The sequence below is a fragment of the Callorhinus ursinus genome, unplaced genomic scaffold (assembly GCF_003265705.2).
Source record: "Callorhinus ursinus isolate GAN/ISIS: 27379988/994484 unplaced genomic scaffold, GSC_fseal_2.0 scaffold103, whole genome shotgun sequence".
Classification (NCBI taxonomy): domain Eukaryota; kingdom Metazoa; phylum Chordata; class Mammalia; order Carnivora; family Otariidae; genus Callorhinus; species Callorhinus ursinus.
Genome location: NW_027397165.1, coordinates 559,579 through 575,232, shown reverse-complemented (window position 1 = coordinate 575,232; position 15,654 = coordinate 559,579). Strand labels below are relative to the sequence as shown.

Genomic DNA, 15,654 nt, shown 5'->3' with positions numbered 1-15,654 from the left:
GTAACACTCACCCATTAAAAATAACACTGTAAAAATATGGATCAATTTCTCTCAAAAGGGGCCTCCATGAAGCCAAGATCATACACAAAATTTTTGTGTAAATATATATTTGGCGGGAAGTGGATCCATTCATCAGATTCGCAATTCGGGGCATGAACCACTGTTCTGTAGGGTTAGAATTAAAACTGAAAGGTGTAATTAGTTTTTATTTCCTCTATGTTTCAAGAGTACTTTGGATAGTGCTTTTGTCTTTATACTTTAAAATACTGAGTTAATACATGCTTTTAAAAAAAAAATTCAAACCTTACCGAAGTATCTAAAGTTGCAGTTCAAAACTCCCCTCTCCTCTCAACCTCTAATCTCATTCTGCAACCCAGATGAAGCACAGTTAATAGTTAGGGGTATCTCCTACAAAATTCTTTTTATTCCTATACATTTACAGGTGCAAATCCTCTATAAACTCTTTGCCAGTTGCACTACCACCCCAAATAATACCAAGGAGAACAATAAAGAGAATGTTTATTGAGAGCTTTCTATGCGCCTGGAGTAAGTGTTCTAAGGGTTTGCCGGGGGGATTCACTGTAGTCGGCGTCCCCGTGTGTCTCCAGCCCTCCACATCGTGTCCCTGCTTGCCCTCTCGCCCCCCATTCTTCACAAGGCTGCTGGAGAGATTAATTTTTAAACGTAAATCAAATCAAATCACGTCACCCTTCAGTGGCTCCCATCGTGCCTCGAATCAAATTCAATTCCTTAGCGACCCTACTATCCTATACCGTTGACTATGTTGGACCCGGAATAGCTCAGGCGCAGTCCCCTAAAGGGGACTCTGCTCCACCACGGAGGGAGTGCCCTCCCGAGGGGCAGGGGCGGGGCTTCTCAAGCGGCGGGGGTGGAGCCTCAGATCGGGTGTGAGGAGAGCCGGAGGGGTAGGTTTTCCGCGGAGGGCGAGCGAGGGGAGCAAGGCTGAAGCAGGGCCGCGGACCCGGCGCGCTCCTGCGGGCCCCGCAGAGCTACTGCCACCGAGGTGAGCGTCTTCCCCCGGGTTAGGGGGCGGGCTCTGCTCGCGAGGCCGTCCTCGGCTCCTCGCGGAGGGTTGCTCCCACGGGACCCTGCGCGGAGTCGTGGAGGTGGCGGCCTTGGGGAGCCAGCCGGCGAGGCTGGTGTAGGGGCCCGGCGGCCTGCCCCAGCCCTCCCTCAACCCCGCCTTCTCTCCCCTCCCCCAGGCCTCGGCCGACGCCAGCAGAAAGCTATCCGCATCTTCAGGGGCAGCGGGGCGGCAGGCAGCGCGGCGGGAGAGCGGCTGACAGTGCTGACAGTGGGGATGCGAGGTACCGGCATTAGTCGTGGCCAAGTGGCCCTAGCGAGGGAGTAGAGGCCGGGCCTTCGGCGTTTCTCTAACAGGTTCTCGGAAGGCGGCCTCAGGAGGGGGAAGGTGAGGGGCCGGCAGGCAGGCTTCGCGGGTAACTACTAGGTGTTGTATATGTTTTGGTATCTAAATGATACTACACACACACACGCACATTCATTTCGACTAATTGCTTTTTAAAAACTTAATATGTCTTGTAGATCTTCATATATCAGGGAATCTAAATTTATCTCATTTATAAACAGCTGCATTGTACGATTGTACTACAGTTTATTTAACCATTTCCTGATTGATGTACATTAGCTTGTTTCCCTTTGAAGGGGGGGAAGGGGGCTATTACAAGCAACGCTATAATGAATGGGTTTGTATATATACGTTTCATGCACATGTATGAGTATTTCCGTAGGAGAAATTCTTAGAAGAGTAATCGCTACTCAAAGTGTATATGCATTTTGAAATTTGATAGATTTGTCCAAATTGCCTTCCCAAAAGGCTATACTGATTTACACTCTCCAATGTTGTGCAATATTGCCCATCTTTCCACAGTTGTGCCAACATGAATTATTATCAATCTTTGATAATTTGGGCCAATTTGAAGCGCAAAAAATGGTATGTCATTGTTTTCATTTGCATTTCTCTGATTACCAGTGAAATTGAACATATTTTTCATTTGTCCGATTACAAAAGTAAATAGGCAAATATCAAATATCTATAAGCAATAAGCATTTCAAAAATTTAACATTAATAACCCCATTCGCAGTGGCAAGAAAAATGAAAAAAAAAGCAACCTAGAAGTAAACTACAAAACTTTATTGAGGTATATAATAGAAGAATGTTTGCATACATGGAGAGGGGATACCATGCTTCTTGATAAGAAGGCTCAATTTTGTAGTGATGCCCATTTTTCTTATGTTGATTTATACAGTTGATGGAATTTCAATAAATATGCCAAGTTTTTGGAACTTAATATGATTCTAAAGTTCATCCAGAAAAAAGATGGCTAAGAATAACCGAGAAAATATTTTAAAAGATAAGTAAAGACGGGGGTATTTGTACTACCAGCTATTAAAATGTACTCTAAAGGAATAATATTTAAATTAGAATAGACAGAACAATGCATTAGAATAGAAAAGCCCACAAATCGAGCCAGATTGGATCCAAGATTTATTGGAGAAACATTGTTGGCTAGACGTGGAAAAACTGCCATATTAAAAACTGCAAGCACGCAACCCCCCCCCCCCAGCTTGAATTTTCCTTTGAGGGCAGACTCCTTTGTTTGGCGAAAACCACTTTATTGGATCTTTTGGTTATGCCAAGGTAAAGCGTCAGGAGTTAAAAATTAGTGGCTTTAGAGCTAGAACTAACGATATGAGTGAGCCCTTCGTTACATTAAGATGGATTCAGGTTAGCCTGCAGTGCGGCGAGGGAAGGAGTCAGGATATTATGTCTTAAAGATTTTTTTCCCCGATCTAATGGGCAAAAATTGTTATGTCATTGTTTTCATTTGCATTTGCGAGCTTATTGTGAGATTGAACGTCTTTTATGTGTTAGTCCAGGATAATATGTGATTACTGGAGGCAGGTAACAATGGGGGACCCATTGCTCCTCTTCCAGAACGGAGTTTGGCTAATTGGTACAGCTCTGCCCGGAAGCGTGAGAATAAACAGGTTGACTTTTTAAATTTTCCTCAAGCACTAGGCTCTAGACACCTTAGATCGGGGGCGGAGGCAGTTTTCAGGACATGGCCGAGATTTGGCGCTGAGCTGTGTCATCGCGAGGTTTGGCAGCCAGCTCCGCAGTGGGTCGGAAACCTCGTGGTAGCCGAGATCCCTGCAGGACGGGAGGTTCCTCCCTTCCCCCGAAAAACTCCCAGTCATTTTCATGAAACCCCGCCTCTCTCCTTTTTAGGAGCGTGCACTAGGTCTCGCGAGATCTAGTGTTTCCTAAAGGCGAGGCGCGGGCGGCATCCTGCGGTGAATTCGAAGGTCTCGCAGAGACTAAAACGTAATATCGCGATAGTTCTCTCGGCGCATGCGGGAGCCGGCGGCGGCAGATTGGCTCCGCCCCTCGGTGCTTCGTGAGGTTGTGCGTCATTTGCTTTTCGCTTCGCGTAGGGTGAGAGCGGAGCCGTAGCGACTTCGGCTTTGGTGGGAGGAGGGGTCTGGGAAGGGCTGGGCTCAGGCTTTTCCCGTCCGGTAAGAGGTTCTCGCGGGATCGCGCGGAGGCGGCTGCGGTTCGGCTACGGACTGCAGCAGCCGCGGAGGCGGCAGCAGCGTCTTCGGCTCGTGCTGTTCTTAGCCGGTGAGTTCTCGCGCGAGCGGGGTTACGTCCTCGTGGGATCCGTTGGCGGTGGCGGAGGTAGCTTGGGGTAGGGGGGGCAGTGACTAGGGTCGGTCCGCCTGCTGTTAAGATGGCGGCGGAAGCTGATGTCTGTCCGGCCAGGACCCGAGACTGAGGTGTTGGCTGTCCGCGTTTGTGACGCTTTCCAGGCACCCGACGTTAAGGAGGTGACTGTTGGCGAAACACCGAGGTGCTGGTAAGCCGAACCTGAGGCAAAGACCACGCCGTCTCTGTTTGAGGCGACACCATTTCCCGGGCCTCGGTCGCGTGTGGGCCCGCCTTTGCCCCACCAATCGGTCAACGCCTCCGTTGTTGCCACCGCAGTGGGTGGGTTGGGAAGGGGGGGGGGGGGGGTCCTGGAGTTAGTTAGGGAGTGGGGCTGGGGGTTAGATTGGGCGGTGCGGGAAAGGGGACCAACCTATGACGACTGGTTCCCTCCCCAATACCTTTTTTCAGGCCTGCTTCTGTTCTCCGCCCCTTCAGCGGCCCAAATGAATCTCCTAGTTTTTCCTGAGGTGGGCTTCACTTTTCCAACTGCCTTGGTCTTTGAACTAAGATTTAGGGGTCAAGCTTTGGTGTCTCTGACGTACTCCTCCCCCTTTTTCCCTAATTCTGTCCTCATCCACATGGATGTTTGAGGCTCGTATTTAAGAAGAGGAGGTAAAGCTTTCCCTGTCACCCCCTCCCCAGCCCTACTAAGGAAGAGCTTGGCCCAAGCCCCTTAGCCAGTCCTGTCTCCCTCTTCTATTGGTCCCCTTGACGCAAGGCTTGAGTAGAGCCTTTCCCGTTCCGTGCATTTACTCCATCTTTGTGGACGGAACGATACAGTAGCCTCCCGTTTCCTCAGGTCTTCACGTTTGTATGACCCTGATTCGAGTACAGGACAGACTTCTGCAACTTTGCAGACTGCTCCACCACTCTTAGATGGAACAGTGAATGGGTTGGTGGTTGGATGATTGCAGACCTCTTGTTCTTGGGGCTCTTAGCCTTCCCTTCCTCATAACGCCCCTTCCCCCCCCCCCAAAAAAAAACTAAAGAAAAGGCTGTAGAGGATAATCCTCCAGTAGACCAACTTTTTGTCCTCTGTCCCCTGCCATCCCTCTTTGCAGGCTCGGGAACCGCCCCTTTTCCCTGTCTTGCTCTGAGTTCCTGAGTCCTCTTGGTCTGTGGACCTCTATCTTTGCTGCTAACCACCTCTTAACATGTTTCTCACTTAATTCTTTTATTCCCCCCACCCCGTGTTCTTTTTTCAAAAGCTGAATCCCCGAGAGAGGAGATACCCTCCTGTCAGGCTCCACTACATTTCCCGTCCTCCATGTGCTAGAAAATAAAATAGTTTTGACTATCTTCCGACCCTCAATCGTTGCCCTGTTTTACTTTTTTCTCTTCCCTTCCCCCATTCCACCATTACTATAGATGATTCCCTATCATTTGTTTTCTTTGTAGATTACATGTTCGGCATTTTCTGTTAAACCCAATGTTGCCTAGATTGAGGAGACCTCAACATTCTCCAGTCAAGGGAGGCACCCTGGTATGGTGGAAATAACTGTGTGCTTTGGGTTCACATCGAACTTTGTGACCTTGGGCAAATTTTCAGATTCTCAGTTTTTTCATCTGTGTAATAGGGATAGTAGCGCTTATAGTTGCTAGAATTAGACAATTTGTAAAGTGCCCAGCTTATGGTAGGCACACAATAAATTGTTACTTTTTCTAGATCTAAGAATAGGTTGGAATATGGATCTGTGTCATATGGTAGTTTTATGACCTGGTTAAGAATAAGAGATTTTTATTTCTCTAATTGTAAATTTTTAGTATATTTCTAGGCCAGCCCTGTCATTTTTGTAGTTTTTTCCTCCTCATGGGCCAAATTCTTTCTCTCTAGTGGTTCATGATGTTTGATTGTGATTCCCACCTGTCTTAATCAACTAGTCTAGGAATTTTAGTGCAAAGTCACTATCTTGAAATGACCACTGGCCCTAAGGTTCCTGTCAAGAACCACACCCAGGTGCCTTTTAGAAGGGATGCCTCATCCCTTGCCTACTCCCTCTTTCCAGTGCTTCAAAAAGAGTTTGTCCTATTATTTACTCAAAGATGAAATTCGTTGCCATGCTTTCCACAGTAATCAAGGGAACTTCTGCCAGCTAGTTTTCAGGTGTTGATACTGCTTTTTCCCTACCTCCTTTCTTTGGTTCCTCAGATCAGTGTGGGGATCTGCTATTTGGCTATACCTACACAGGGTAATTCCTATCTGAGAGAATTTAGGAAAGTTGTTTGGAATATCAAGCTTCTTTCCCATGACGAATTACTGCCAGTTCTTTAATACACTACCTCCTGTTGTGTTTTGCCATTTTATATTTTTCAGCATTCTTTTTAAATAGAAGTGTGTGTATTCAGTTTGGAGGTAGTTTTTCTTAGTGTTAATATTTTGATTAGACCAATATTAAACTGAACACTTTCATCTATTACTATTACCTTGGCCAGGTGATGGGGCTTGAAATAGGAATATGATGGTGAAAAGTTTACCTAGGATTAAAGATTTACCATGGGTAACCATCTGGTAATTAACCATAGGGACACTAGTTTTGAGCTTTAGGGTTTGCTTTGTTCAACTTAAAGTGCTTTGGAGGTAATAGAATAGTCCCTTTTTCATTGGAGGACAGGACATCACTGTTTAGAGATACTGCCTTGGAGTTCTTTACAGTGGGTCAAGCAATGAATCAGAAATTAAACCTTAATTTGATTGTCATTCAGAACTAGAATAAATCTAGGAATGATAATCTAGGTGTGACCTAAAAGGTTTAATTTATTCTAGTAGATCTCTAAGAAGAGAGGAAGGAGTGGCAGTAGCAGTCAAAAGTATTGTCTAAGGTTCAGTGACAAAGTTCAACCTGAGTTTCCCAGGTGTTTATCAGTTGTCTCCCACTATGCCCAAAAAGCATGTGTGAAGGTGAAAACTAGTTTTTAATGTGTGCAGGGTTTTTTTTTTTTTCCCACAAAAAAATAATAAATTTAACATTGCCTTAGTATCAATTTATAGTGAGGATATAAAATTGTAATTACTATCCCCTATCATTTCATTTGGGTTGAGGACTGAGTTGAGTTTTCAGGGGTGTTGTCTAAATGTCAGAATAGAATAATTGGTTTGGCTGTTGGTTCTGAATTCTTGTTACTGCTTAAAGCAGGTCCTTAAAAATGCAAATTGATATGTGAGGGCTATTGCTTAAGAAATAATAACTGTGATCATGTTTGAACATTGATATAATGGTTAACTCCCCCACACCCTAATAAATGTGTTTTTTTTTTCTCCCCACCTTTTTTTTTGTAGGTCCTCCAATAGTCTGACCTGAGTGGGTTAGTACTCCAGAGGAACTAGCAGACCAACTTGGTCGGGAAGGTTCAGGAAGCTGTTGGAGAAGTGTTGGGATTTCCCACCAGGATGAGTATGATTGGCTGTGATTTTAGGTTAGTTTTTGTACATCTTTGGGTAGTATTTGTATTTTACTTCCTGGAATGGGGGGGTATGTATTTCCATTCTGTAATTGAGCTACTTTGGTTTCTTTCATTGTTTGGATCTGATGTGGCATTGGCTGCTTTTCGTGTTATTGTTTAAATGAATTCCATCTGTACATGATTTTTAAATCACCCTAAAGCACCATTCAAAAAATAAAATTGCAAGATATTATGTCTAATCAATTTTTTCAGAGTTATGAAAAATATCAAACATACATAAATCAGTATAATGATCCCACTATGTATCCATCACCAGTTTTAACAGTTACCAGCTTGTAGCCGTTCTGCTTCATCTGTACTTCTACCAACTGTCCCCACCCATTCTTTTGAAATAAACCCCTGCTGGGGCGCCAAATAAACCCCTGCTGTCATATTTTACTTGCAAAATATTTATATGTCTGAAAGAGAAGGGCTCTTTAAACATAACCTTAAAACCATTATCACAACTCAAAAAATTCACAATGATTTTTGAAGATAGCAAATACGAAGCTAATGTTCATATTTTAGTTTGAATTAGGGTCCAAAGAAAATCCATTTATCATAAAGGTGGATTGATGTGTATTTCTTAAGTCTCTTAATCTGCAGGCTCCCTCCCTTTTTTTTCTTCTGATTTATTTGTTGAAGAAATTGTTGTGCAACTTCCATCACATTTGGTGATGGTATCCCAGAAGTGGTATCTAACCCATTCTTAGTTAAGTTAAAGACCCTGGAGGACCCCCATTATAATGGAACAAAGGCAATAATCTCCTGTATCCCAGTTGGGAGTTGATACTGCTGGCCTAGGCACTATCCCAAAATAACTAGTCATGGATTCCCTTTTCTGTGGCAGAGTCTGATTTAATTGATACCTGACCTCGGTTCCATGTCTTGGCCCTGCTTACTGCTCCACATGAAAAGTAGGCCTCCTTATGGAAGAAGCTAATGTTTCCTAGATAATGACCTAAGTGTGCCTTTGGGATTTTTCATGGTTTCAATTTTCTTAGGTGGTTTAGTTATTTTTATACTGTCTTACAATGTTGCTTTTTATTCTTTTGATGTTGGTATCTCAGCTGCTCTGACCCATAACTTCTAAGCTATTAAGACTTAGTGATGAGTTCTTTGGCTATAATACAGTTTTTGAAATGGCAGTACTAAACAATTTTTGAGAGCTTCCACTTACATCCTGATTTTCAGCTATTAATATGCAGCCATAGTTTTTCTGTTATTTTTCATTTTCTTTTTTTTTAAGATTTTTTTTTATTTATTTGATAGAGACACAGCGAGAGAGGGAACACAAGCAGGGGGAGTGGGAGAGGGAGAAGCAGGCTTCCCACTGAGCAGGGAGCCCGGGGCTTGATCCCAGGACCCTGGAATCATGACGTGAGCTGAAGGCAGACACTTAACGACCGAGCCACCCAGGCGCCCCTCATTTTATTTCTTTTGGAAATGGTGATCCACAGCATAAAGTCCTTTAAACTGTTCATTTCTTTCCTTGTGCAAAATTGTTTATCTTGGGATCTACTGTATATCCCTTCCATAGTCAAAACCTGGGAATGGAAGTTGGACATACAGGCTCCAGCCAGCCTTTGACTTAAGCACAAATGTGGGCGGAGCAAGGCCACTTGTGCCTACCTTTAAAACGAGAGTGATTCCAAGTTGAGAGAGGGTAGAGTTCGTGAATGAAAGTTTTTGAGGTATTTAGATGAAATATGATTTTGAATCACCAGTGCTGTGGATCATGAATTCAGGCTTTTCAGTTCTTTATTCATTAATGGAGAAATCAGATTGCTAGTTGAAAAGTGACTATTTAAAAGAAGTGATTTCTTGGGAATTCCAGTGAAGTCCATTCATTCAACAAAAAATTTTTGAGCGTTGGATATCATGGTTAGATATTTACTCCTGTCTTCAGTTTTCTGTAGTTATTAGGAAGTTTGAACAAGGTCACTTACACCTTCTAATCCAGAGTTTTGAATCTGGGGTAACTAGATTTTTGGAACAGAGCTTTATGCAGTAGGCATTTCAATATTTGAATTGTTCCCAGAGTTCTTAACAGCTACAAGTTTATAATGGAAATGCTGTTGGTTTTTTTCTCTTTTGTTGTGTTTTCAACCATGGGTTCAAAGTATTATTGAAATGCCAGGGCGCCTGAGTGGCTCAGTTGGTTAAGCGACTGCCTTCGGCTCAGGTCATGATCCTGGAGTCCCAGGATCGGGTCCCGCATTGGACTCCCTGCTCAGCAAGGAGTCTGCTTCTCCCTCAGACCCTCCCCCCTCTCATGCTCTCTCTCTATCTCATTCTCTCTCTCAAATAAATAAATAAAATCTTAAAAAAAAAAAAAAAGAAATGCCAAACTTGGTTGCTTTGAAAATGTGTGCCCTTCACATCCCAGGTTACATTTCCTGCTGTTACATTAAGTTGTTAAAATCTGATGTGTAGCTGTAACCATATTAGGCTGCTTTGCAATGATCTCACTATAAGGTTGAGAGTCCCAAGTACTTGGGCTCTGGGTGTTTTGCTGTATTGTTCTCTGACTTGTTTCCTCAGTGACTGGTTACCAGATGTTTATATGTTAATGTCAGGGATAATTCAGCTCAGAAGATTCTTTGGAAGCCCTCTCATTTGATGTGTCATAGGGGTTGAGTTGCTAAAACTTGATGTACTTGTTAACCAGCTTGGTCTTCTGGTTATAGAAATGCTTTCAGATAGTGTGAAAGAGTGACTCTCTATGAGTAAAACAACTGTAGGTTTTGTTTGGGCTGTTAATACTGAGTGTTTTCACATTTTAGTGCCCTTAAAAAGTTTTTAATCATTTGGCTTTAAAAATTACAGTGGTGACATGGATTGATCCCAGAATGTGATTTTTATAAAAAGTTGGAATTTGTTTTAGCTTCTTAATGAATATTAAATGGAGATCAGTATTGTAGATGATTCAGTCTCTGGATTGCTGATTGGACTAGAGGAATGTGAAAGTTCTTTTTCAACCCCTAGATTCTGATAGTATAGTGACTAAAAGGGACTAGGAGTAGGGAATTTAAATTATTCTGGAATGGCCTTTTAGTATAATCATTTAGATTTTAAAGATTGGTAAATGTGAACATAACTGCCATGAATTTATGTACCATCTTTAGCATAACCCAGATTTTAAGTCCTTATAATTAGATACCTGAGATAATTGCTCTGGAAATACTGGGATATATTGTATTTGCTTATGTTTTGGAATGTTTTTGGAAGATTGCTTTTTTAATGATAACATTATTTGCTGTAATTATTTTATTATTTGCCTGTGTTTATTAGACGTATTTCTCCTGGTCTTGCATTTTTTCTTCCACTAATTCTTCATTATTGCATTCTGCCAATTGAGTTCTTATAGATGGAACGATCTTTCAGCATAGTGATTAAGAACATGGATTCTGGAGCCAGACTCCCTAGGTTCAAGTTCTGACTCCTCCCCCCCCCCCTTTTTTTTTTTACCATTTGTCATCTTGTGCAAATTATTTAACCTCTGTGCCACAGTTCTTAATCTGTAAAATGCTGATAGTGTTACCTACGTCATAGGGTTTTAGAGACGTTTAGCTGAGTTAATGCATATAAAGTGCTTAGAACAGTAGCTCTGAAACTTTAGGGAACATCAGAATCACCTAGAGGGCTTGCTAAAACAGTCCTGGGCTCCAACCTCAGAGCTTCCTATCCTATAGGTCTGGGAGGGGCCTGAGAATTTGCATTTCCAGCAAGTTCCCAGGAGATGCTGATGTTGATGGTCAGGGAATCAGTTGGAATAGAACAATGCTTGGCAGAGTATTAACTTTTTTTTTTCTGGACTGTTTTCTCAGTCCCTGAGTAAAATACTTTCCAGTGCTGTTTAGTACTGCTTTGAGCTAGAAGCAGTTTTGAAATCCTTTGTTGCAGTGGTTCTCAAAATGTGGTCCCCAGATCAACAGCAGCAGCATCTGGAAACTTGTCAGAAATGCAAAATCTTGGGCTCCACCCGAGGCTTTATTTTAAAAGTGTGTCTTGGCTTAACTGGGGTGTCTTAGACTTTTTGAAACAGTTTTATTGAGATGTAATTCCCATACCATACAATTCACCCATTTAAAGCATACAGTGGTTTTTAGTGTGTTCACAGTTGCACAACCATTACCACGTCAATTTTAAAACATTTTCATCACCCCTAAGGGAAACCCAGTACCCATTAGTAGTGACTCCCCTTCTCTCTCCCAACCACCTCAGCCTTTGGTAACCACTAATTACTTGATATTTCTATGGTTTGCCTAGTCTGGGCATTTCATACAAATAGAATCCTATCATACGTAAGCAGCTTTAACGTGATTAAAGTGTTTTCCTTTTGTACAGATAGAATACAGATAGGGGAAACCACCCCAAAACAAATTTACAGTTTAATAAATTATTTTAAGGCAAACACTTTTGTTACCATAACCCAACTCAAGAAATAGAACTTTGCCTGTTACACCATAAGTCCTTCCATGTGCACATCCCAATCACAGCATCTTCCCTCTCCAGAAAGTATCTGCTCTTCTAACTTTATAGTAATCACTTGTATTGTTCTGGTTTTATCATCCAAGTGTGCATCCCTGGACAGTATAATTTGTTTTGTCTACTTTTTAAAACTTGACATATCTTAAATACCTATAACTTCCCTTTCTTTCTTTTCCTTACACTATATCTGTTGAATAACTCAGGCCGTTTGACCTGTGGAGTTTCCCACAGACTGAATTGGCTTATTGCATACTCAGTACAGTTACTACAAGTTCCTCTGTCCTTTATATTTCCTGCAAATTCACAGTGGATCCAGAGGCTTTTATAAATTCAGGTTCATGTCCTTTGGCAAGAATTGGCGGTGGTGTGTTTGTTCACAACATTCGTTAAGTTGTAATGACGTGTTTTTTTTAATATTAACAGCCATTTCTGCCTAAAGCTTAGATTGATTAGTTTATTGGGAATGTCAAAATGGTGATGTTCTAACTCTGTCATTTTGTTTTTGTATATTAGATGGAATTTTATAAGGTTACTCAGTGATACAGTTTGTATGAGAAGGGTAGGACATGTGCTGAATTTTTAGTTTTTTTTTCTGACCACTTAATAGTTCTGTCACATTGGGCAAGTTAACCTATCCGTTGCCTCATCTGGGGAAAATACTTTATTTGTGGGGTTATTGGGGTTATATGGGGAAATGTAGGTTGTTAGTACACTCTATGTTGTTAGTACACTCTATGTGGTCAGCCGATGGTCATTTCTTTAACATACTATTTCACTTAACCCCTCCAACAGCTCAGAGATGGGCAGTCACGGTGGTGAAGTGATGGCCAGTTAGCAAAGCCTGTCTGGACCCTTCAGGTCTGTGTTGGGATCATCAGTGGTGGTGAGGAAAGGGGTTTGTACTTTGGTCATTTTGGGGCTGACTCTGTCTGGCCCTAGATAAGTAGGTTTCCACCAGAGTAGTTTTTCACTTTGCCAAGCATTAGGAATCACATTCATACCCTCTAAAGGGTCTTACCCACTTCAGTGGTGATGTGTAATACATTGGTTGCCTTGATCTCCTTACATCTACATAGCTCCCTACTGTTCAGTTTTGTTCTGTTCGAGGTTCTGCTGTAACCTTAGTAACCTTAACCCATAATGAGTCTTCCGAATGGTCATCAGTATCACCACTGTTAACATACTTGAGTAGCACCATATATAGCAGAATAGAAAAGAGGTAAATATCCCTTTTAACATTTTGTATATTTTCTGAAGTATAGCACATGGCACATAGTAAGTGCTCAATAAATGTAAAGCCATTGTTCTTTAAATTAATAATATTACCTTTTTTTCCTCACATCTTAACCTCTTTTTAGTTCAGTAACCATTTACTGAGTGTTTTTAAGTACGAGGAGCTAGGGACATAAAATGAATGAGAGTTGGTTTCTTCACTTGAGAAACTCACAGTCCATTTAAGGACTGAGATAATGTTTAAAGTTCCTTAGCCTTTTCCTTTCTGTTGTCATTTTTCCCCTGCTTTGTCCATGTGTGATATAACCTGTCTATTGTTTTTCAAAGCTCTTCTTAGCTCTGTATCCCTAGCCTTTCAGATTGCTGATCTGTGAGAAAGCCTGCAGTTGTCTTCTATGAATAGAGGGTAATATCAAGAAAAACCTTTGGGCCAAGATTGAATTTCAGAAGTGGCACATGTGGTTGACACTACAATATCAGTTTATGGTCTTAAGATGGACCTATAACTCATTTTCCAGTCTCTATCCTATTGCTTTACCTATCTTCCTGCCGTCCTCTCCCTCCACCCCCATCATTCCCCAAGATGTTTACTACATAAAGATAGAGGCTCCTATACCCAATTAGTGATTTATAAAGTATGTAAAGAGACAGCTGTACTTCATATAAAGTAGGATTTGTTTGTGCCTCAGGTTTCATTCTCACCTAGGAAATGGTAATCAAAAAGCCTACCTCATAAGTTGCTGTGAGCATTAAAGTGAGATTATGTATTACTTAAAATGTTTATATAGGATACTACAAAGATAAGGCAATTGTAATTTATATAAAATAAATACTTAATAGCTATGTTACTTGGGGCAAATTACTTCATCACTGAGCTAGTTTCCTCATCCTTTAAATGAGGGTGATGATATCTCATTCTCTCAACAAATATTTGAGGACATACTCAATAATGCCAGATACTGGAAATTCAAAGATAAGCAACTAGAGAGAGGAGGGTAGCGTGGTCTACTAGGGGAGGGAGACTTGTAAATCACAGTCAAAGGGATTGGTATGGGGCGCCTGGGTGGCTCAATCGTTGGGTGGCTCAGTCGTTAAGCGTCTGCCTTCAGCTCAGGTCATGATCCTGGGGTCCTGGGATCTAGCCCCACATTGGGCTCCCTGCTCAGCAGGAAGCCTGCTTCTCGCTCTCCCACTCCCCTTGCTTGTGTTACCTCTCACTGTGTCTCTCTCTCTCTCAAATAAATAAGATCTTCTAAAAAAAAAATCGGTACAATGAGGTGTGAACAGAATGTGCTATAGCCATTTATAGGAGGTCGTCGAGAATGTAACCCCGAATTTTGTGGGGTTAAACAAGATACATGAAAAAAAGTACATCATGAACTCAAAAAATGCTTTATAAAAATGAAATTAGTTAAATGTATCCCAAATGAATCAATAGCCTCAACCAGTATTTCATTTCTTAACAAGACTTGTGCTTTAGATGTGTTTATTTCTTTAAGCTGGATTTTATGAGCTCCTCTAGGGTGTTATGTGCTCCTATAATAGGGTATCCTGAAAGTACTACTTGCATCTAAAAGGATTTTTTCACCCACTTTTATCATTTTCTAGTTTCTGTTACTGAATTAATTTAGGAAAAACTAGAAAATGTGTTCTTATTTTGGGAAAAGATTCCTACTCCCACAAAAATATTCATTCATCATTAACATTTTGGTTGGTGTGTTCCCATCTTAATGATAAGAGTAACATTTTAAAAATAAAAGCAGTAGAAAATTAGGGACAGGCTTTTCCCAGAATAGGAACTAAAACTATGTCTGGTAACAAGAAAAGATACTCAAACTAAATACCAGAAATGCAAATTAAAATGAGATATTTTTTAACCATTAGGTTGGCAAAAAATAATTAGGTAATATCAAGTCATGGCAAAAATACAGGTACGAATATGGTCTTAGAATACTGCCCACAAGTGGTATAAGTTAATACAGCTATTTATGTGGAGATACTTGGCAAGCTGCAAGATAGTATGTACTATATGGTGCTATTTATATATTTTTTAAAAATTAGGGTAAACTGATTATTTGGAAGGAGTGGTCAAGGAGAACTTTAGCTTTTTCTGTAATTGCATTTCTTTTTCTGAGAAACCTAAAATACACTGAAAAATATGAGAGTGATATGACAAAAATCCTTTCCCTACCCCCCCGGACTGATCATCTTTTGTTTTTTTTAAGATTTTATTTATTTGAGAGAGAGTACAAGCACGGGGGAGTGGCAGAGGGAGAGGGAGAAGCAGACTTCCCACTGAGCAGGGAGCCCAATGCGGTGCTCCATCCCAGGACCCTGGGATCATGACCTGAGAGCCAAAGGCAACCGCTTAACTGACTGAGCCACCCAGGCGCCCCTGAACTGATCATCTTTAACATCTATTTTTGCCTCAAATCTTTTAGTGGGGAGGTGTGATATGAGGGGATATACTTAAGTACTTTCACTCAGTATTCCCCTCCCCACTGTGATCTTTACCATTAATTGCTTGAATTTTTATACTGTGAGAATGGTATAAATTACTCATGTAAGTAGAAATTTAAAAACTGATGTTCACACAGCAGCTTATTACTTGTGTAATATTATTTGCATACTTCTTTAAAGTTTGTAAAATCATTTAATAGGAATGTTTTGGGAGTGGGACATTAGTCATTTGTTCATTTTATTGTAGTTCTTGTTTGAAAATGCTTTCCTGA

General features: G+C 41.4%; 1 protein-coding gene across 11 annotated transcripts in view; it reads left to right on the top strand.

The window, feature by feature from the left end:
- Positions 1-890: 890 nt before the first annotated feature.
- Positions 891-15,654, top strand: part of HUWE1 (HECT, UBA and WWE domain containing E3 ubiquitin protein ligase 1) — a 162,842-nt gene continuing 148,078 nt past the window's right edge. For 4 of the 11 annotated variants that reach the window (XM_025852058.2, XM_073889209.1, XM_073889210.1 and 1 more), the window contains exons 1-2: positions 3,441-3,667; positions 7,032-7,168. The gene's annotated coding sequence lies outside the window, so the exon portion shown is untranslated. Of the gene's footprint in view, positions 1,025-1,223; positions 1,329-3,438; positions 3,668-3,747; positions 3,903-4,162; positions 4,222-5,152; positions 5,238-7,031; positions 7,169-15,654 lie in introns of those variants that run through there. The other 7 variants (XM_073889213.1, XM_073889211.1, XM_073889207.1 and 4 more) reach the window with 6 other exon arrangements.